The 21,843-nt window shown below is 42.3% G+C and overlaps 1 long non-coding RNA gene across 1 annotated transcript; it reads right to left on the bottom strand.

Annotated features, from left to right (window-relative positions):
* Window positions 1–2,390: 2,390 nt before the first annotated feature.
* On the bottom strand, window positions 2,391–6,396 carry Gm40034. Its single transcript, XR_867165.1, has 3 exons — window positions 5,494–6,396; window positions 2,903–2,999; window positions 2,391–2,592 (listed from the first exon to the last, which is right to left on the bottom strand). It is a non-coding gene; the product is annotated as a predicted gene, 40034 (long non-coding RNA).

Raw genomic sequence — 21,843 nt, 5'->3', positions numbered from 1 at the left:
GTCCATCCAGAGGAGATCGTCAATCTCTGGATAGATCTTGGGGGGTGCTGATGGGCCGGACTTTCCGGCTGCATCAGACTGGGCAACCGCTACCGTCAGCTTCGAAGAGTTTGGGGTCCAAGGCTTGACCCATGGAGGTGGGAATTGGACGAGATTCTGCCAGGTCACAATGTAGGGGATCTGATCAGGGTGACCCCCTTCCTCCTGAAAAACAATTCGCCTGACGGCGGCGATTAGTGACAAGTCAAAAGCACCCTCAGGTGGCCAGCCCACTCCAAACGTTGGCCACTCGGAGGCGCAAAAGGTCTGCCACTGACCCTTGCTGACCTCCACCGACTGGTTGTGGGCTCTGACCCGCACCTCCTTCCAATGCTCCAGAGTCAGAGAAAGGGGAGTGGACACAGATTGTCCCATTTCTAGAAAAACAGTAGTCACAACAAGAGCGGACACAAGACTAAGACAAAAAAGAAACCAGAAACGGCGGCGACTCCGCGTCGACCACAAGCAACTCAAAGAATCAGATGGCCTCTCTAAGGCCGGCCGATTGAGACCCTCTGCACGAGGTGGGACTCGAACCCACGATCTCGTGACCAAACGCGAGGTGGGACTCGAACCCACGGTCTCGCAACAAGGTGCGAGGTGGGACTCAAACCCACGATCTCGCAACAAAACGCGAGGTGGGACTCGAACCCACGATCTCGCAACTGGGCACGAGGTGGGACTCAAACCCACGATCTCGCAACCCCAAATGGTCTCTTGGCCTTCAAAGGGGTCCACCAGGCGTCCCTGATCCTCCCCTGTTCCTCCTAGGACGTCTCCCAGGGTGAACGGACGGTGGACACCTGGACACGTCTATCCTTATCCACCCCACGCTCCCTCTCGGAGCGTGGTCTCACTGAGCGTCCGCAAAACTGAAACTGCGATCGCACCAAACTTAGAAACAGAACACAGACATCAGAACACAGACATCAGACCAAAACAGAACAAAGAATCTTACCTCTAAGTGGGTCTAGGACCTCTGGGTGGTCGCGCTGTTTCCCGGCCAATGCACCAAATGAAAGACCCCCAAGGGGAGATCCCCACTCAGGCACTTAAGTCCCGGGACAGCTGCGGACCCAAGAAGACACTGAGACCATACATAAAATGTAGAAGGTAAGATTTAATAAAGCAGCGACACGAAAGCACACAGACCAGAGCTCTGGGGTCGAAACTCATACACCTAGTGGCACCTAGTGGTGTAGAGGAGAATCGACGACCAGCCGAAATTTTTTACAGGCTTATATAGTAAAACTCAAAGGGGGAGAACTGGGCAGGGAAGTACAAGTTTACATCACTAGGGAGTTCTGCCAAGGGACAAGGGGTTCTGCCAAAGGATTCTACATAACTAAGAAGTCATGTCTTATCATTTGGCAATGTACCCGGTTCATTTTGAGGTTGTTTCAGGAGGCCTTTATCTTAGTTGGGAGGGTTCGAACTGTAGGGTGAGGAGTTCAGGAATGCATTCTGGGGTGAAAAGTTTAGGAGTGTTCCGAGAACAACCTCTAGATGGGAGGGGTCGGGGCTCTGGGGTGAAGAAGAGTTCAGTAAAAATTTTTATTCTTCAATGGCTCAGTGGTTAAGAGCACTGACCTCTCTTCCAGAGGTCCTGAGTTCAATTTCCAACAATCATGTGGTGGCTCACAACCATCTGTAGTGGGATCCCATGTATTCTTCTGGTGTGTGTCTGAAGACAGCTGCAGTGTAGTCGTATAAATAATGCATACATACATACATACATACATACATAATGTTTTAAAAAATAGAGCCAGGCAGTGGTGGGTGGGCACACATCTTTAATCCCAGCACGTGGGAGGCAGAGGCAGGCGGATTTCTGAGTTTGAGGACAGCCTGGTCTACAGAGTGAGTTCCAGGACAGCCAGGGCTACACAGAGAAACCCTGTCTCGAAAAAAAAAAACAAAAAAAACCAAACAAACCAAAAGCACCAAAACCAAAACTAAAATTTAGAAATATCAAGCCATGTAAATACTGTCCAGAAGATTCTGTCCTTAGGAATCCTTGAAGTAGCAGGGCGGGGCTGGCTGAGATTGAGTAAGTGAGTAGAGCCTTCCTCTTTCTGATAGGGTGTGTTATCAACTCCATTACCATTTCCAAAGGGCTACATTGCACTGGAGCAATGTGGACCAGAAAACAAATAGTTCAGAGAGAAAGACATAGATGTGCCGGTCCCTACCCCCACAAGGAGATGGCGGCATGGGGGTGGGGAGTAGGGGGAGGTGTAGAAGGGGAATTTAGGTAGCTTAGACAAATAAATAACTGGAAACATCATTCATTCATTCATTCATTCATTTTATTTTATTTTACTTTACTTTATTTTATTTTATTTTATTGAGTGTATGGTGGAAGAGTGAAAATGGGTCAAAAGAGAGGGAAGGAGGGAGGGAGGTCTTTCCCATGCTGGGAAAGATCTGTGCCTTGGGAAGGAAGGCAGCCAAACGGGTTAGTGCTAGTGCGTAGTAGTTTGTTGTGGCGCTTTATCCAAAAGACTTTGGTTCTGGCCTCCCATTTTATTCTCAAAGGGCAGCCTGGGAACCCTGCATGGATAGAAAGGGAAACCATGTCATATCAAATGAAGTCAAGCAAGCAAAACCAAAAGAAAAAATATATGTCTGTTAAGCAAAGCAAAGAAAAGCAAAGCAAAGCAAGCTCACACTCATTGTACAAAGGCTGATAGCCTGCCTGCCACCTTGGTGGCAGAGTGAGAACAAGTAGAAGGAGAAAAAAAAGTTAAAGATCACTTTGTTAGACTTTTCTATATTTTAAGAAACATTATATGGCTTGACATCCAAACTCTCTGGTTCACTAGCACATTTCTCAGACAATGCCTCCCAATGCAATGCCTACCTCTTCCTCCATGATTGTTCTCCACTGTGGATGGAGCGTGCATGTGTGCGTGGGTTATGAAAAACAGAAGGCAGGAGGAACTGGCCGACCTCCTTATCTGAAAGAAAAAAAAGAGAAATAGAAATGAAGCAATATAGACGTAGCCCAATATTTTATTTTTTTCCTCAGACTAAGAAAAGTAATCTTTGCAAAAATCTAGCCATCTCACTGTAACCTTCATCCATTCCGTTGAGATACCTGAGAGATACCTGATCCCCAGCCCCACAAACACCCAAATCGGAAACAAAAGAAACCTCCCAAACCAGCCAACTAATTGGTCCAACTAATTTCAAATGAATAAACGAAACTGGGCCAACTAGTTGATCTCATTATGTATAACAATAATAATAATAATAATAATAATAATAATAATAATAATAATAATGATGATGATGATGACAGACAGTGGTGCAGCACACCTTTACTCCCAGCAATTGGGAGGCAGACAGAGGCAGGAGGATTTCTGAGTTCGATTGAGGCCAGGCTGGTCTACAGAGTGAGCTCCAGGGCAGCCAAGGCTACACAGAGAAACACTGTCTTGGAAGCAAGCAAACAAGCAAGCAAACAAACAAACAGCAGACAGACCACTATTTACAAGTTACTCGTTTTTTGAATATATATATATATATAAAGAAAACCCTTTTTGCCAGTTGACCTGCCAGTTTTGTTAATGGAAGAAAACAGAAAAGTCAACCTACCGCTTAAGAATTTTAAGATGGACTGGGCGTGGTGGCGCACGCCTTTAATCCCAGCACGCGGGAGGCAGAGGCAGGCGGATTTCTGAGTTCGAGGCCAGCCTGGTCTACAAAGTGAGTTCCAGGACAGCCAGGGCTATACAGAGAAACCCTGTCTCGAAAAAAAAAAAAAGAATTTTAAGATGGGCTGGAGAGATGGCTTAGTGGTTAAGAGCACTGATTGCTCTTCCAAAGGTCCTGAGTTCAAATCCCAGCAACCACATGGGAAAAAAAAACAAAGCTAAAAAAGGGAAAAGTGGTCAATCAACTTCATATTTATTGAAAAAAATCTATATTTGTATCTGTCTATCTATCTAGATAGATAGATAGATAGACAGACAGATTTAAAAAAAACTAAAGGATTGACAACTGGTCGACCTCGTATTTATTTATTTATTTATTTATTTATTTATTTATTTTGGCTTTATGAGACAGGGTTTCTCTGTGTAGCACTGAGTGTCCTGGAACTCACTCTGTAGACCAGGCTGGCCTCGAACTCAGAAATCTGCCTGCCTCTGCCTCTGCCTCTGCCTCTGCCTCTGCCTCTGCCTCTGCCTCTGCCTCTGCCTCTGCCTCTGCCTCTGCCTCTGCCTCTGCCTCTGCCTCTGCCTCTGCCTCTGCCTCTGCCTCTGCCTCTGCCTCTGCCTCTGCCGAGTGCTGGGATTACAGCTACCACCACCCGGCGACCTAGTATTTATTAATAAGTATTTATATAACACACACACACACACACACACACACACACACATATAAATAAAAAAAATTTTAAAAAGAGAGAAGAAAAGAGACAACTGGTCGACTTCGTATTTATTTTTTTTTAAAAAGTGTGCGTGTGCATGTGCATATATACATATTTAAAAAAAAAAAACTCGAGTAGGGACAACTGGTCTACCTTCAATTTATTCCGCAAAACAAAACAAAACGAAAAACAAAAAAGAAATCTAGATCAGACATTCTATCGACCGCCAGAGAGAATATTAAACTTAACTGTGGGTAACTCAAAATGACAGGTCATTTCAGTGCTGTGAGCGCTGGGATTCCAAGCTTTCCTTCTTCACGGAGACTTTATAAATTGTTGAAGTTATGAACTGTATAAAAATGACATTTTATATTCTGTGCCTAATCTCCTGTGAGAATGAAGTTGATTGGTAATGGTAATTGAGAGTTTCTAGAAGGGTGCTTCAATAATGCACTCTTGAAATAGAACTGTTGTAGTTACAGTGATAAACTTATTGAGATTGTTTTAACATCTATGTAGAGTGTCTAATGTGTGCGTGTGCGGCTAACATTTGTCATCCAAATCCAACAGGAAGCTGTTTTGTGATAGTTATTGCTTAAACTAGATTCTATTTCAGTTATTTTTGACAAAGGGTTTGGTATTTTTCTTTTGTGGGCAAAAAGAAAGGTTCAAGATTATATGATAGTAATCTTTATAACTGTGGAAAGGGAGGCATAGGAGAAAGACACTAATGGGGTTTTAGAAAATTGCAGGGTCTTTCTCTATGAGTGTTTGTTTTTCTTATATTGTTTGATATATTCCAATATACTTTTAGTCAGTATTTTTGGAATATTTCAGAATAATGGCATAGGTTATTTATTTCTTGGTCATTTTAAAAATTATTATTCTTTAATTTTTTTTTTTACAGTTTAGACTTTATCCCCCTCCTGGTCCACCCTCCAACTTTTCCAAACCTCCTCCCCACCCCCATCTCCAAGAGGATGCCACACCCCTTACCCCCTACCCCACCAGACCTCCCCATTCCCTGAGGGCCAAGTATCTTGAGGGGGTAGGTGTATCTTCTCTGACTGAATCCAGACCTGGCAGTCCTCTGCTGTATATGTGTTGGGGCCTCATATCAGCTGGTGCATGGTGCCTGGTTGGTGGCTCAGTGGCTCAGAGAGATCCCGGGGACCAGGGTAGTTGAGACTGCTGGTCTTCCTACAGGGTTGCCCTCCTCTACAACTTCTTCAAGCTTTTCATCCTCTACAACTTCTTCAAGCTTTTCCGTTATTCAACCACAGGAGTCAACACCTTCTGTCCATTGGTTGGGTGTAAATATCTGCATCTGTCTCTTTCAGCTGCTTGTTGGATAGTCTTGATAGATACACCATATGTTTCTAGCACACCATAGCTATTATTTCTTGGCCTTTCCTGAAGGTCACATAATTTTGAAAGCATAAAAATACTATTATGAGTTAGGTTCATGAATGGGAATAAACCCATAAATTTTTATGTTGTAAGAAAGCATTTGGTAGGTATTTTACTTATACAGTCTGTACCCCTTAAATATTTAATACTATTTTAAGTTGCTTACCTTCTGTTTCATAGTACTTTGAACAGTAGAATTGTGATTGTTGCTTGCCTTACATGTTGAAGGCCCTGAGTTTGATATCTTGCTCAGCAAAGCAAAGAGAGATTGTGATTATTGAAATTTTCAGAGAAAATGGCAAGGGTTTGAACTAGATAGTGTAGCCTGAATTTGAATCCTTGCTCTGCCACTTTCTGCAACGGGAACATGCATGGGTATTTGCCTTTCTTGCCTATTTCCTCTCTGCAAGAGGAATGGCAAGAATCAGTGACGTCAAGCTTATGTCTGCTTAAAGACAACATGAAGAAAGGCTCAGTGCCTTGCACCTAGTGAGACTAGACAATTGCCTCACAGTTAATTCATGAAGTGGCTCAATTGTTCCTGAGTAAGGTTTTGTTTTTGTTTTTTAAATACCCAAGAATATTCTCTGAAATCAGAACTTCTTACAAGCTTAAAACGTTCTTATATCTTAGATTCTTAGATTTAGGATCTGTACTATTATATTTTGGAACACCAGGAGGAGTATTAGTAATAATATTATTATAAAAGTAATATTAGCCTAATAATCCTTATAAACAATCTCTGGTTATTCTAAGTCATTAATTATCCTTATGAAATAATATTTATTTTCATCTCCATAAATGTAATAAACATGCTGCAGAACTAGTTAGTAACAGCTAAAGCTGGAAGAAAAATTCCCTTTGTATATAGATTTTTGGTTTTTTTGTGGACTACTTTTTGAAATATGTCTAATTATAATAGTAGTATGACAGTTTAAGAGCTTGGAAATCAAACTGACTGGAGTTAAATTCCAATTTGGTCATTCACCAGCTGTGGGACTTAGATTACTAATCTGTAAAAGGTGGGGGTGATAGTAATTTTCCCCCACAGTGCTGTGAGAATTAATCTAACCCTCTGTAAACCTCTTGTGTTTTATTACTTATCAGGAACATTGGGTAGTAGTAGCCATTGTAATTGTTTCATTTATAAAGTTTTTAGAGTTGTGCAAAATGGAGCTTATCAAAGTCAAGTATGCGAAAGTACACATATTGAAATTACTATAATCAGATTTGTCTTATAAAATTATAATGTTAAAAAAACAGAAAGCAGAATAGGAAATAATACCATGGTATTGTTCAAGTGATTTAAAATTCTATCAGATAACTAAAGAAACTGAAATTCGTCTATTAAGGTGGCATACAGTCCATAAAATATTCTATATTATGCTAAGATACCATTCTACTTAAATGTGATTTCTAAAATTAAATAAATCTGTTTTTAACGAGAAAAAAATTCATTTGGGTTTGAATGTTCTTTTTTTTTTTTCCCCTTTTAGGCAATATGTCAGTATTGAATGAACCCAGACATGATTGCTTCTTTGTCTCAGGAGGTATAAGAACTAACAGACCTGCTGACTCCACTGTAGCACTTCCCCTTAGGGCTGTTGGGCCACTCCCGGGTGATCAGAATGACTTACAACTTTTACAGTATTGGCCCTTTTCTTCCTCTGATCTTTATAACTGGAAGATGAATCACCCTCCCTTTTCAGAAAATCCTGCAGGGCTTACCGGCTTGATAGAGTCTTTGATGTTCTGTCATCAGCCCACTTGGGATGACTGCCAACAGCTTTTACAGACATTGTTCACCACCAAGGAGAGGGAGAGGATCCTCCAGGAAGCTCAGAAGAATGTCCGTGATGATACCAGACGCCCTGTCCAGACCCCTGCCGAGATAGATAAAGGATTCCCCTTGACCTGCCCTCAATGGAACTATAACAAGGCACAAGGTAGGGAACGGCTGTCCAATTATCGGCGGGCTCTAGTGGCGGGTCTCAGAGGCGCCACATGAAGGCCAACAAATTTGGCTAAGGTAAGAGAGGTTATGCAGGGGACGACTGAGCCCCCCTCAGTTTTTCTGGAAAGACTCATGGAGGCTTACAGAAGGTACACCCCTTTTGACCCTATGTCTGAAGGGCAGCAAGCCTCTGTGATTATGGCTTTTACTGGGCAATCAGCCCCCAATAACAGAAGGAAATTGCAGCTAATTGAAGGATTACAAGACTATACTATAAGGGATGTGGTTAAAGAGGCTGAGAAAGTGTATCATAAGAGAGAGACAGAGGATGAGAAACAGGAAAGAGAAAAGAAAGAGAGAAGAGAAGAAGAGGATAGGAGAGACAGGAAACAGGAACAAACTCTTACTCGAATGAATACTGGCCACAGTGGTAGGTAGAGATAGAAAGAGGTAGGACTAGGCAGTCAGGGGACCTGGAAGATGAGAAACAGCAGGGGCCGAGGAGACCCAGAAGAGATAAACTGCCTTTGGGAAAAGATCAATGTGCATACTGCAAAGACAAAGGTCACTGTGCTCACGAATGCCCCAAAAAGAAACAGGGAGCGAAAGTACTGTCCCTTGGAGATGATGAAGACTAGGGGAGATGGGGCTCAGCCCCCCTCCCCGAGCCTAAGATAACATTAAAAGTGGAGGGGACCCCTATAAGTTTCTTGGTTGATACGGGTGCAGAATATTCAGTGCTAAAAAACACCTCAGGGTAAGATAAAAAACAAGAAGTGCTAGTGATTGGGGCCACGGGGCAGAAGCCATACCCTTGGACCACTTCCCGGATGGTGGACCTAGGAAAGAGCCAAGTAACTCACTCATTCTTGGTCATTCCGGAGTGCCCTATGCCCTTATGGGGAAGAGACTTATTGACTATATTAAAGGCACAAATAACTTTTGCCCCCTCCGGACCAGAATTTTCCTGAGGGACTGAGACACCTCAGACCCTAGTGTTGTCTTTACAACTAGAGGAAGAGTATTGGATTTACCAGAGTAAAATGGAACCCCCTGAGGAAATACAGGACTGGCTTACTCGATTTCCTCAAGCATGGGCCGAAATGGGGGGAATGGGAATGATGAGACAAGCTCCCCCAGTGGGGATCGAGCCTGGAGCCACTCCCATTAGGGTCTGACAGTACCCCATGAGCAAGGAAGCTCAGGAGGGTATACGCCCCCATATCACCAGACTGCTCCAACAGGGGATCCTAGTCCCATGTAAGTCTCCTTGGAATACCCCCCTACTCCCAGTAAAGAAACTGGGGATGAACGACTATCGTCCTGTACAGGACCTCAGTGAGGTAAACAAAAGAGTTCAGGATATCCACAGTGCCCAATCCTTACAAACTGCTCAGCACGCTGCCGCCCGAATGAACCTGATATATGGTCTTAGATCTTAAAGACGCTTTCTTTTGCCTGAGACTACACCCTAACAGCCAGCCCTTGTTTGCCTTTGAATGGCAAGACCCAGAGAACGGAAGGACCGGGCAGCTCATGAGGATGAGACCCCCACAGGGGTTCAAGAATTCCCCCACCTTGTTTGATGAAGCTCTACATCGAGATCTTGCCTCTTTCCGGGCCAACAATCCCCAGGTGACTCTTTTGCAATATGTAGACGAGCTTCTAGTGGCCACAGAAACACTCGAGGAGTGTGAACTTGGGACTCAGAAAACCCAAGGCACAGTTATGCCGGACTGAGGTGACCTACCTGGGATACACCCTGAAGAATGGACAACGATGGCTCACTGAAGCTAGGAAGCAGACAGTGACACAGATCCCGATCCCAACCACCCCTCGCCAGGTAAGAGAATTACTGGGGACTGCGGTATTCTGCAGACTCTGGATCCCAGGGTTCACTACTTTGGCAGCCCCATAATACCCCCTAACAAAAGAGAAGGGAGAGCTCATTGGGACTAAGGAACATCAATTGGCTTTTGAGACTCTCAAAAAGGCACTGCTACAGGCCCCTGCCTTAGCACTGCAAGATTTAAACAAGCCTTTTACCCTATACATCGATGAGAGAAATGGAGTAGCCAGAGGGGTCCTCACTCAAACCCTAGGACCCTGGAAGCGCCCAGTAGCCTATCTGTCAAAGAAACTGGACTTTGTGGCTAGTGGATGGCCCTCCTGTCTGCAGGCAATAGCAGCCACAGCTGTGTTGGTGAAAGATGCTGATAAACTGACTATGGGCCAAAATGTGAGAGTGGTGGCCCCCCATGCCCTTGAGAGCATTATTCGACAGCCACTAGACCACTGGATGACTAACGCCCATATGACCCACTACCAGAGCCTGTTGTTAACTGAACGGGTAACCTTTGTTCCACCCACCATTCTCAACACTGCACCTTACTGCCTGAAGCTAATGAACCCGGTACAGCAATGTGAAGAGATACTGGCAGAAGCTGGGACTTGGCCAGACTTAACTGACCAACCATGGCCTGGGGCAGTGACCTGGTTCACCGATGGAAGCAGCTTCATGGTAGAAGGTAAGCGCAGAGCCAGGGCAGCGGTAGTGGATGGGAAGTCTGTTATCTGGGCCAGCAGTCTGCCTAAAGGAACATCCGCCCAAAGAGCAGAGCTTGTTGCCCTAATTCAGACTTTCAGGCTAGCAGAGGGAAAGGCTATCAACATTTTTACTGACAGCTGATATGCCTTTGCAACGGCCCATGTTCACGGGGCAATCTACAGACAGCATGGACTGTTGACATCCGCTGGGAAAGACATCAAAAATAAAGAGGAAATTCTTAGCTGTTCATTTGCCCCGTAAGGTGGAGATCATCCATTGCCCAGGACATCAAAAGGGAACCAGACCAATAGAAAAAGGAAATCAGATGGCAGACCAGGTGGCTAAAAAGGCAGCACAGGGGTCAATGAATTTGGTAATTAAGACCATATCCCAGCTGGTTGAGGAGAACACAGAAAAAAGGATCCTCACAGAAGAAGAGGGGGTGGACTATTTGGCTAATATACACTGCCTCACTCACTTGGGACCCAAAAAGATGACAGAATTAGTTAATAGCTCCCCTTACCACATCCCTAGATTACAAAAGGCAGTAGAAGACCTAGTAAAGAACTGTCGAGCATGTGCCCTCACCAATGCTGGATCCAGCAAGTACCACGGTGGAAGATGCTTACGAGATAGGCCTGGGACCTACTAGGAGGTTGACTTTACTGAGGTCAAGCCAGTCCACTATGTAAATAAGTACTTTCTAGTTTTTGTAGATACCTTCTCAGGATGGACTGAAGCATTCCCCACCAAGAGGGAAATGGCTAATGTGGTGGCCAAGAAGATACTTGAAGAAATCCTTCCCCGTTTCGGGGTACCAAAGGTACTTGAGTCAGACAATGGGCCTGCCTTCGTCTCCCAGGTAAGCCAGGGATTGGCCAGACAGCTGGGGATGAATTAGAAGTTACATTGTGCTTACAGACACAAGAGTTCAGGACAGGTAGAAAGAATGAAAAGGACTCTAAAAGAGACCTTGACTAAATTAGAGACCGGCAGGAATGATTGGACAGCCCTTCTCCCTTATACCCTATTCTGGGTCCAGAACACTCCCGGAGCCTCAGGTATAACACCTTTTGAACTAATGTTTGGGGCGCCCTCGCCCATCTATGTGACTGTAGAAAATAGAACTTGTCTTGATGTTTCCTCCATTCCCTCATCTTGCCTTCTAGCCCGGCTGAAGGCCCTCGAAACCGTGAGTAAAGAAATCTGGGAGCAGTTGAAAGAGACCTACGTTTCTGGCAACTTGTAGGTGCCACATCAGTTGAAGTGGGAGACACTGTCCTGTTGAGAAGGCATTGAGCAGGGAACTTCGAGCCATGGTGGAAAGGACCCTACCTGGTGCTATTGACTACACCCACCGCTGTTAAGGTAGAAGGAATCCAGTAGTATAAGAGTTAGACAGTGAACATGAACTTCCAAGTCAATACCAGCTTTATTTCCCTTTTTATATGATGCAATTATGTGGTTTCTTCAGCCATTGTGGGAAGCCACATGTGCCGTTGCAGAGTGGCACTGACTACTGCTGGCCACCATGCATAAGTTTGGACAAACAACCAATGTGTACATATGCAGTAAAGTTTTTTGCAAAGACACTGCCTGGCCCGGGCATGATAATGAGGCTTTGAGAGTATAACCAATCAGATGTGAGACATGCAAATGAGGTATATAATGAGGCTCTGTGAGGTACAGAGAGAGAGTAGCCAATCAGATGAGGAACATGCAAATGAGGCGTAGTACATAACCGATCCAGGTGTGAGACACGCCTCTCCTAGGCCTATATAAGCAGCACCAGTTCTGGGCTCGGGGTCTTTTTGCCTCTGCAATCAAGCTCTCCCAATAAACGTGTGCAGAAGGATCCTGTTGCAGCGTCGTTCTTGCTGGTCGAGTCCGGCGCGCGCAAGAAGTGGTGCCGAAACCCGGGACAAGAAACATCTTCAGGCACGAGCGAAGACCCCCTGCTACAGGGAGGATTCAGAACTGCATCGCGGGGAAGGAGCGGTTAATAAAGGTTCCCGTAAAACAGACTGCTGAGAAGGATCCGGCGTGGATTCAGAACTCTTCAGCTGGGGAACGGTGGTAATGAAGTGTTCCTGCAAAACAGACTGCTGAGAAGGATTCAACTGTGTGGATTCAGAACTCTTCAGCTGAGGAATGGTGGTACCGGTAAGTATAAAGAAATTAAGGTAAGTCTCTGAGAGATATGCTTTCTTACGCAGTAGGTCTGGTAATTGTTGCTGGGTTTGTGTGGGACCAGCTGTTAAGGAAGGGCAGCGACTTTGTAGGAGTACCAGGAAGGCATATCAGAAACAGAGAGAAAGAAAAAAGAAGACGCGCGCAGAAAAATAAGTAACTTAAGAAATATAAAAAGAGAAAAAGAAAGGAAGCTAAAATATAAAGATACAAAGGATAATATAAAATATAAAGATACAAAGGATAATATAAAGATACAAAGGATAATATAAAGATATAAAGGATAATATAAAAAATGAAGAACAAAAAATTAAGTCAATTTACCCTCCTCTCGAGGACTTTGACTAAAGAGGCAGCCTTCATCAAAGGCTTAAAGATAGCTCTCAGGGAAAGAGGAGTAACTATTAGAAGCAGCCACTGTGCAGAATTCCTAGAAGAAGGAGAAAAAATGAAAATAAGCTATTTCAGAGCCCTCCTAGGGACAGACGGAAAATGGGAGACATCCTGCTTCCTCTCTGGATCCTATGGAGATATTTTTAGCTTCAGATAGGATATCTGTGTTCTATTGTCTGTTTTTGGTGCACCAAATTGTCTATATGTCTGTCAACTCATGTTTGTTTTTGCTTGGATGATTGAATGATTGTTGTTCTGTGTTTCATGTTGAAAAATATAAAAAGCAGTCTCAGTCTGCACAGCAAAAATTGACAAGTTAGCTGCACGGTGGCTGGGAGACAAGTACAGCTGAAAAAGCCCTGCTCAGGGCCGATTGCAAATGGAGCTTTTAAAGGGGCAGGCAGCCTTTTGCTTGTAAGAGAAAGTTAGCTTAAAATTGGGAACCCAAGGTTGGAGTTATTCTAAACAACGTAAGAAAACAGGTAATATGCAAAAGCAGTGTACAAAGGGTAGAAAGAGTATGTTTGAAAATAAAGTACATATCTTTACAAATAGAAGGAAAAACCTTTCAAGGTATAATGGATACAGGAGCAGATAAAAGCATTATATCTAGTAAGTGGTGGCCTGCTTCTTTGCCTGTTAATCAATCGTCACATAGCTTACAAGGATTAGGATATAAGGCTACCCCAACTATAAGTGCAAAATCCTTACAATGGAAAGATAAAGAAGGAAGGACAGGGCTTTTTCAACCTTATGTACTCCCTTATCCTGTAAACTTATGGGGGAGAGATGTGTTATCAGCTATGAACTTTATACTAACTAATGACTATTCTCAAAAAAGCAAGGAAATGATGAAAGGAATGGGATATATACCTGGACTAGGTCTTGGAAACATTTTACAAGGTAGAATTTCACCAGTTAAAGCCACAGTAAAGGCAGACAAGAAAGGGCTGGGTTTTTTTCTAGGGGCCACTGAAGAGCCTTTGCCCATTCTGTGGCATACAGAGGATGCGGTGTGGGTGCCTCAGTGGCCTTTACCCTCTGAGAAGTTAAAAGCAGCTAAAGAATTAGTACAAGAACAATTAGACCTGGGACATGTGGAACCCACTCAATCACCCTGGAATACCCCCATTTTTGTTGTAAAGAAAAAGTCAGGTAAATGGAGATTGTTACATGACCTAAGAGCCATTAATGCACAAATGCAAGTTATGGGTCCTGTACAAAAAGGACTCCCCCTACTCTCAGCTCTACCTAAGGATTGGAGAATTATAGTAGTAGATATTAAGGATTGTTTCTTTTCAATTCCATTAAATAAGAAAGATAAACCTAGATTTGCATTTACCTTGCCTTCTATTAATCATATGGAGCCTGATAAAAGGTACCAATGGCGGGTATTACCCCAAGGAATGGCAAATAGCCCTACCATATGTCAGTTATATGTAGGAAAAGCTTTGCAACCGGTTAAGGATGGTTTCCCTCCTTAAAAATTTGTCACTATATGGACGACATTGTAATTTGTGGACCTGAAGAAGAAAGTATACAGCAAGCTTATGGCTTGCTTAATGAAACTTTAAAAAATAATGGTTTGAGTATTGCACCAGAAAAGGTACAGCAGTCTAATGTTAGTCATTTTCTAGGAGCCACTATTACTTTATGATGTGTCACCCCACAAAAGATTAGTATTAGAAAAGATCATCTAAAGACACTAAATGATTTTCAAAAATTATTAGGAGATATAAATTGGATTAGACCTTATTTAAGGATCCCTACTTCGGAATTAAAACCTTTATTTCAAATTTTAGAAGGAGACTCACATATTACCTCATTGAGACAATTAACACCTGAGGCTTCTGATGTTCTTAGGAAAGTGGAAAAAGCAATCCAAATAGCACAGTTAACTCGTATAAATGAGCAAGAACCTTTGTGCCTATGCATATTACGCACCATCAATCTGCCAACTGCTGTGTTATGGCAAAATGATCCTTTAGTATGGATACATCCACATATATCCCCTAATAAGACTATAGAGCATTATCCCACCATGGTAGCAAATATGGCCCACAAAGGGATAAAAACTTCAATTACTCACTTTGGAAAAATGCCTGATAGCATAATTGTCCCTTATACTGTCGCACAAACGCAAATATTGTGTGCTACTATAGATGAATGGGCCATTCTTAGATGCAGTTATTCTGGTTTAATTGATAATCATTATCCTAAACATCCGTTATTACATTTTATGTTATTACATCCAGTAATATTTCCAAAGGTAACGGCTAATATCCCTATAAAGGGAGCCATTGATATTTATACAGATGGATCCAAAACAGGAGTTGGAAGTTATGTAATCAATGAAAAAGCTGTAAGGTTGCAATTTACACCAGGAGCCCCTCAATTGGTAGAATGTTTGGTGGTTTTAGAAGTCTTTAAAAGATTTCCTATGCCCATAAATATTATCTCTGATTCTGTTTATGTAGTTAATGCGGTTTTAGCATTAGAGACTGCCGGAAATTTTAAGCAGTCTAGTCCAGTATCTGAAATTTTGATGAAAATACAAAATTGTATTTTGATGCATGAGCATCCCTTTAGCACATACATCATTACCTGGACCTATGGTTAAGGGAAATGCAATTGCTGACTCAGCCACCAGAGACATGGTTTTCCTATTACAAAGTTCTATAGAAAGTGCAAAGAAATTTCATCAGCTTTATCATGTCCCTGCTTCTACATTACGACAAAAGTTTAAGCTCACACGAAAAGAAGCCCGAGATATTGTCCTACAGTGTGGTAAATGTGTAGAATTTGTTAATGCACCTTCCGTGGGTGTTAATCCTCGCGGATTGCGACCCCTAGATGTTTGCAAATGGATGTCACGCATATCCCATCTTTTGGGAAATTACAATATGTACATGTATCCATCGATACCAGTTCTGGTGTCCTACATGCCTCTCCCTTGACAGGGGAAAAAGCAGTTCATGTCATATCTCACTGCTTAGAGGCTTGGGCTGCATGGGGCAAGCCCCTAGTGTTAAAGACAGATAATGGTCCTGTATATACTTCTTCTAAATTTAGCCAATTTTGCAAACAAATGCAAGTAAAACATATTACTGGATTGCCCTATAATCCACAGGACCAAGGCATAATTGAGAGAGCCCATCGCACTCTGAAACAATATTTGCAAAAGCAGAAAGGGGGAATAGAGGCTATGACGCCAAAGATGGCTCTATCCCTTACAATATTTACTCTTAATTTTTTTAAATTGGATGATGCTGGAAGATCACCAGCTGAAAGGCATGGACAATGGCCTCAATCGCCCAATGAAATGGTCAAATGGAAAAATGTCCTTGATAATAAATGGTATGGCCCGGATCCTATCTTAATCAGATCCCGGGGAGCTATTTGTGTTTTTCCACAGGGTGAAGAAAATCCACTTTGGGTCCCGACGCGACTGACAAGGACCGTGAAAGAGCAAGATGAACCCCAAGATGATTCTCCTGCTCCTGATGATTGAGACCGGGATAAGTATTCCTTTGTGGGCCATAGTAAGATCATGGCCAGTACCTTTACTGGTACATTCCAATTCTTCTACCTTGCCTTTATTTTTTGCAACGGAATGTTATTTGGATGCGCCTTGTGCACGACAAACTCCTCAAGAGCCACGGGTGTATAATAGTACTAGTTTTCATTTGAATTATACACTATGCTTTGTGCATAATGTGGATAAACCTTTTACACCCTTTATATTTTTAAAGAAAAAGATTATCTCTAATTGGGCAGATCCCATTAGCCAAAATAAGGTGAGCTCTGGAGTGTTGTTTAATGCTTTAACGCAAGTTGCTCAAGGAGCGCAATCAGGCTCAGGTGATGTTGAAAATAATATAACTTCACCTATAAACATCACCACTATTATGATAAAGGGAAAGGTGACCATTCCCAAAAGATCGCGATGGCCTGTTGGCAATGCTACTGCTATACGCAGCATGCCTTGGTATCATCCGGACCTCGCATTTCCTATAATTTTTTCACCTTGTCAATCAAAAATTTTTCCTCGGAAAGAAATAGCAAAGGGTTTTGTTTTGTCACCCCCACTAGATTTTGTTGTAATGAACGATAAAGGAGATGCTACAGGGAAAGAAAATATTTGGCCATATTACCAATGGATTTTAAGCAATGAGGCAGGTGCTAGTACCAGTCTGTCAGCCTTTGCATTGCTGACTGGAACCTTTCATGAGATATTGAATGTTTCTGCCACTCTTTCCAATACCTCTACTCATTTAGATAATGTGACAACTAATAGAATCATCAGAAATATGACTACTTCTCCAGTAGAAGTTTGTGTCAATCCTCCATTTTTCTTTATATTGGCTGAATTTCAAAATAATACAGAATGGTTAGATTGTACAAATGTCACTTGTTTTTTGACGCAATGCTGGAATGGAACCAAATTCTTAGCCTTAGTGGTTCATCTACCAATCTTTGTCCCTGTGCCTGTTGAGGCAGATCCAGAGAAGTTCCCAATAATGAGTCTTATTTGGCAAAAGAGAGGTTTTGGAATCACAGCTGCCATTGTTACAGCCATTGTGGTGTCCGCGGCATCAGCAGTTACCGCAGGAACTGCTATGGCCCATCAAATTAATACTGCTGACACCATAAGTCAGATAGCAGAAAAATCGTCTGAAGCATTGATTACCCTGCAAAGGGTGGATTCTCATATCGCCTCAGGGTTAATGTTAGTGAATCAGAGAGTGAATAATTTACAACATGATATGGAACAGATGATGGATGTCATACAGATGAGTTGTGTGGCATCCACATCGCATGTATGCATTACTCCCAATAGGTATATTAATAATTCTTTTATTAAAAGTACAGACCTATTGAATTACCTGAAGGGTAACTGGTCCCAGGAGCTGGAGAGGTTGCAGACGAGGCTGCAGATACAGATCCTGAACCTTAATGGGACCAGAGTGGAACTTTACCTCTTTACCCTCGGAGACTTTACCTGTTGGCTTACCTCTGCTTTTTCTTACTTTAAGGAATGGGTGGGAGTGATTTTGTTTGGTGCTGCCATATGCTGTGGACTGGTGTTCATGCTCTGGTTGGTATGCAAATTCAGAACCCAACAAAAACGTGACAAGGTGATTATAACTCAGGCACTTTTAGCTATTGAAAACGGCTCCTCCCCTGAAATTTGGTTATCCATGCTCAAAAATTAGTTGGCATCTGAGTTCTCTACTCTTGCACTCCACGGCACTGAGATGAGAGAGACTCAACGATCATTGATCAGCCCTTGCACATCACTGAGGTTTCCTCATTGCAAGCGATAGAGTGATCATGATTTCCCCACTAATTCATTTTTTGGCTGGCTTCTTTTGCAGAGTTCGCCCTAGGTCATTTAGCAGTTATTGTCATACAGCACTGCGGTATCCAGAGACGGGCAACTTTCCTCGTGCACAGTCCAACCTAAGACATGGGGCCCGGTGGCGATAGGGTTACCCTATGACGGGTAAGGCTGTGACATTAGAGGAACGACCTAAAACAGGAGCCACGGTGGATGGGCATAATTGCACAGACCTAGTCCAGCCTCATTTTATTAAAACAAACAGGGGGAGATGTGGGAAGCCACATGTGCCGTTGCAGAGTGGCACTGACTACTGCTGGCCACCACGCATAAGTTTGGACAAACAACCAATGTGTACATATGCAGTAAAGTTTTTTGCAAAGACACTGCCTGGCCCGGGCATGATAATGAGGCTTTGAGAGTATAACCAATCAGATGTGAGACATGCAAATGAGGTATGATAATGAGGCTCTGTGAGGTACAGAGAGAGAGTAGCCAATCAGATGAGGAACATGCAAATGAGGCATAGTGCATAACCAATCTAGGTGTGAGACACACCTCTCCTAGGCCTATATAAGCAGCACCAGTTCTGGGCTCGGGTCTTTTTGCCTCTGCAATCAAGCTCTCCCAATAAACGTGTGCAGAAGGATCCTGTTGCAGTGTCGTTCTTGCTGGTCGAGTCCGGCGCGCACAAGAAGCCATAAAATTGTCATTCATTTCCAGATAACAACTAAGAACAGTGGCAATAACTTAAAGTGTTTCTTGGACTATGTGACCCCACTAGCCAAGAACTACAAATAGAAGGAGTCTATTCTCTGGCATAAAAGTTTTGTTTGTCCTTGTCAAAGATCAAGTGACCATAGGTGTGTGGGTTCACTTCTGGGTCTTCATTCCTATTCCATTGGTCTACCTGTCTGTCGCTGTACCTCTACCATGCAGTTTTTATCACAATTGCTCTGTAGTACAGCTTTAGGTCAGGCATGGTGATTCCGTCAGAGGTTCTTTTATCATTGAGAATAGTTTTTGCTATCCCAGGTTTTTTGTTATTCCAGATGAATTTGCAGATTGCCCTTTCTAATTTGTTGAAGAATTGAGTTGGAGTTTTGATGGGGATTGCATTAAATCTGTAGATTGCTTTGGGCAAGATAGCCATTTTTACTATATTGATCCTGCCAATTCCTGAGCATGGGAGATCTTTTCATCTTCTGAGATCTTCTTTAATTTCTTTCTTCAGAGACTTGAAGTTCTTACCATACAGATCTTTTACTTCCTTAGAGTCACACCAAGGTATTTTATATGATTTGTGACTATTGAGAAGGGTGTTGTTTCCCTAATTTCTTTCTCAGCCTGTTTATCCTTTGTGTAGAGAAAGGCCCCTGATTTGTTTGAGTTAATTTTATATCTAGCTACTGCACTGAAGCTGTTTATCAGGTTTAGGAGTTCTCTGGTGGAATTTTTAGGGTCACTTATATATACTATCATATCATCTGCAAATAGTGATATTTTGACTTCTTCCTTTCCAATTTGTATCTCCTTGATCTCCTTTTGTTGTCTAATTGCTCTAGATAGGACTTCAAGTACTATATTGAATAGGTAGGGAGAAAGTGGGCAGCCTTGTCTAGTCCCTGATTTTAGTGGGATTGCTTCCAGCTTCTCTCCATTTAGTTTGATATTGGCTACTGGTTTGCTGTATATTGCTTTTATTATGTTTAGGTATGGGCCTTGAATTCCTGATCTTTCTAAGACTTTTATCATGAATGGGTGTTGGATTTTGTCAAATGCTTTCACAGCATCTAACAAGATAATCATGTGGTTTTTGTCTTTGAGTTTGTTTATGTAATGGATTACATTGATGGATTTCCATATATTAAACCATCCCTGCATCCCTGGAATGAAGCCTACCTGGTCATGATGGATGATTGTTTTGATGTGTTCTTGGATTCGGTTAGCAAGAATTTTATTGAGTATTTTTGCATCGATACTCATAAGGGAAATTGGTCTGAGGTTCTCTATCTTTGTTGGGTCTTTATGTGGTTTAGGTATCAGAGGAATTGTGGCTTCATAGAATGAATTGGGTAGAGTAACTTCTATTTTGTGGAATAATTTGAGGAGAAATGGAATTAGGTCTTCTTTGAAGGTCTGATAGAACTCTGCACTAAACCCATCTGGTCCTGGGCTTTTTTTGTTTGGGAGACTATTAATGATTGCTTCTATTTCTTTAGAGGATATGGGACTGTGTAGGTCATTAATTGGATCCTGATTTAACTTTGGTACCTGGTATCTGTCTAGAAACTTGTCCATTTCATCCAGGTTTTCCAGTTTTCTTGAGTATAGGATCATCTGATGATTTTTGGATTTCCTCAGGTTCTGTTGTTATGTCTCCCTTTTCATTTCTGATTTTCTTAATTAGGATACTGTACCTGTGCCCTCTAGTGAGTCTGGCTAAGGGTTTATCTATCTTGTTGATTTTCTCAAAGAACCAACTCCTGGTTTGGTTGATTCCTGGAGTAGTTCTTTTTGTTCTCACTTGGTTGATTTCAGCCCTGAGTTTGATTATTTCCTGCTGTCTACTCCTCTTTGGTGAATTAGCTTCCTTTAGTTCTAGAGCTTCTAGGTGTGCTGTCAGGCTGCTAGTGTGTGCTCTCTCTAGTTTCTTTTTGGAGGCACTCAGGCCTATGAGTTTTCCTCTTAGGACTGCCTTCATTGTGTCCCCTAAGTTTCGGTATGTTGTGGCTTCATTTTCATTAAACTGTAAAAAGTCTTTAATTTCTTTCTTTATTTCATCCTTGACCAAGGAATCATTGAGTAGAGTGTTGTTCAGTTTCCACGTGAATGTTGGCTTTCTATTATTTATGTTGTTATTGAAGATCAGCCTCAGTCCGTGATGATCTGATAGGATGCATGGGATAATTTTAATAATTTTGTATCTGTTGAGGCCTGTTTTGTGACCAATTATATGGTCAATTTTGGAGAAGGTACCATGAGGTGCTGAGAAGAAGGTATATCCTTTTGTTTTAGGATAGAATGTTCTGTAGATATCTGTTAAATCCATTTGTTTCATAACTTCTGTTAGTTTCAATGTGTCTCTGTTTAGTTTCTGTTTCCAGGATCTGTCCATTGGTGAGAGTGGGGTGTTGAAGTCTCCCACTATCATTGTGTGAGGTGTAATACGTGCTTTGAGCTTTACTATAGTTTCTTTAATGAATGTGGCGGCCCTTGCATTTGGAGCATAGATATTCAGAATTGAGAGTTCATCTTGATAGATTTTACCTTTGATGAGTATGTGGTGCCCCTCCTTGTCTTTTGTGATAACTTTGGGTTGGAAGTCGATTTTATTCAATATTAAAATGGCTACTCCAGCTTGTTTCTTTGGACCATTTGCTTGAAAAACAGTTTTCCAGACTTTTACCCTGAAGTAGTATCTGTCTTTTTCCCTGGTGGGTTTCCTGTAAGCAGCAAAAATTGGGTCTTGTTTATGTAGCCAGTCTGTTAGTCCATGTCTTTTTTTTTCCAGCCATATTTATGGAGATTTTATTTCCTTTATTTGAGAAACTTAAGTCTTGAGTACATCTGTTAGTCTATGTTTTTTTTTC

Source organism: Mus musculus, chromosome 2, assembly GCF_000001635.26.
Source record: "Mus musculus strain C57BL/6J chromosome 2, GRCm38.p6 C57BL/6J".
Taxonomy (NCBI): Eukaryota; Metazoa; Chordata; class Mammalia; order Rodentia; family Muridae; genus Mus; species Mus musculus.
This window is presented reverse-complemented; position numbering and strand designations above follow the sequence as displayed.